Source organism: Homalodisca vitripennis, chromosome X, assembly GCF_021130785.1.
Source record: "Homalodisca vitripennis isolate AUS2020 chromosome X, UT_GWSS_2.1, whole genome shotgun sequence".
In the NCBI taxonomy this organism is placed as follows: domain Eukaryota; kingdom Metazoa; phylum Arthropoda; class Insecta; order Hemiptera; family Cicadellidae; genus Homalodisca; species Homalodisca vitripennis.
In genome coordinates, this window is record NC_060215.1 from 64,316,636 (window position 1) to 64,318,946 (window position 2,311).

Below are 2,311 nucleotides of genomic sequence, written 5' to 3' on the forward strand. Positions count from 1 at the left end.
GAGATGTAAATACAATGACTACATTTAATTAATTAATAATTTAATTTAATTTAAATATTGTATTTACTAACGAAATAAGGCCTCTTTGGTCACAAAGTTAATGTTAAATAGTTTAAAATACCATGTGTATTCGATTCGACTTTTTAAGAACACGTAGATTTAACCGTTAGTATACTCGTATATAAGACTTTGTATTTTTTAATTGGCTTACATTTACTTGTGTCTTACATGATCAAATGAATTTTCATATCCTTAGCTATGGCTAATATTATAATATAAGTTACCTATACCACTAAAATGTTTGATAAATATGAAATGGCTTTGAATTTGAATTTATATATATATATAAATTATTCTTTTTAAATGTTATTCAAATACCTTTTTAATATAAAACATTATTTTGTTTTTTGTTTTTCCAAACATGTATATGTATGTATGTATATTATATATATATATATATATATATATATATATATATATATATATATATATATATATATATATTATAAGTTATAAAGTATAATTTCTTTTTCCCAGATTACCGTACCTGAACTGCTTTTTATAACTGTTTTCATTCACAGCTACAAACATTTACAGCATGCCATATTTTTTAACACTAAACTTTACATTTAGGAATCTTAATTTACCATTTCCTAATAGATTGGGTTTTAATGCTGATTAAGTAATCATGTGTTTCATAACTTCCGTAAAGTAAACCCTATCCAATGTTTCTCCAAATAACGCCAAGGCTAAATGAGCACCAACGATATGGAATGAAGCAATAACGAGTACTTAGAAGCACCAACTGGTACTAATTTGAAAATTGCATCTCATTGGGGAAGTATTGTATTGAGTTCTGTGAAGCTTTTTCCCCCGATAGCGCCTAGACCAGAAGAGTACTAACGATGCGGATTGAAGTAATAATCACATACCCTTTATACGATATTAGTGCTTTCTGGGCTAACTAACTTCACGGAGCTGAAGTAATGGAATATTTATTCGGCACATAAAGTTATTGAAGGCTCCCACTGGTGTGTCGATAATGTGCTACCTTAAGTCAGTTAATTGTGTTTTCCATGTTATGAAAAAGTAGCCCTCGATATATAAGGATTTGAGACTGTACTTGCTATTCAATTTTTGGAGATAAAATGTTTATAAATGGATGAACAATTTTGAAATTAATTAATCTTATGTACAATTGTTTAAAACCATATGTTGTATATTTTTTTCATTTTAATAACCATTTATTAGAAATCTTTCAGTCCAATAAGAATGAACAGAGTGAGAAGAAGTTGTTTGCCCTGCTTCGGGGTCAGACATGGATTTGTAGTACTTTTACACACAATAGGTCCAAAGAATGAGCTATTCGTTATCTTGGTCCCTCACTCTATTCCCCTCGTTTTTGCCTCGTTTTTCATTCATATCATCAATTCAGTGCTCGACCATTCCTGTTGAGCTCTTAATCTGAATTCTTATAATATGGTACCTTTTATTGTGGTGTATATGATGTCAAGTTGGAAATTTTTATAGCCGTCCTTTCCTTTGTTATTGAGCCTTAATACGAAATATTTTTTAGGGATATTTGTTAATATTTTATTTAATACTTACTCCCGATCGGGAAACAACTTATTATACTTTTTACAACTGTAGTCTCATTCAAACATGTAAATGCTAGATAAAGTAACTAGGTATATGCCTGCACTTTACCTTCGCTCACCAAAATTTAATATAAATAAAACTCACAATATGGGATATCGATATTAATCATTTACAAGGTAGTAACATTTGTATTTTTATCCAGAGACATATACATAATACAGCTTAATTAATTGAAATTTATTATATTTATTTCTGTGGATTTTATGGATATATCCCCAACATGTTCATGCAGCTGTATAACAAAACATCGGATCTCTAAGTACAATAGTTACCTGATTTCGCCCTAGGGAATGGTTTATAATTGGTGTTCCATTAGGCGCATCTGATTATTCTAAACTATTGTCAAATCATGGTTTGTCTCAAAATTTCGCGTGGCTTAAGTCAAAATTTGATCATTTATAGTTGCGCAAACTCTAATAATTTATTTCCCTGGAGTTTATTTTTACGATTTTCATATTTAAATACTGAAAATGAGGTATTGGAAGAGAGCACTCAATCAAAATTCAAACACAGAAAGTTCCACTGCAACCTGCACTGCTGATCGAATTGTAATGGTGCTGCGTATTAATATTTGTACTTCAAAACCTCAAAATTCAGCTCCTAATTAATAATTAGGCAGGTTTGTGTGATTGGAATGATTTTCCGGACAATC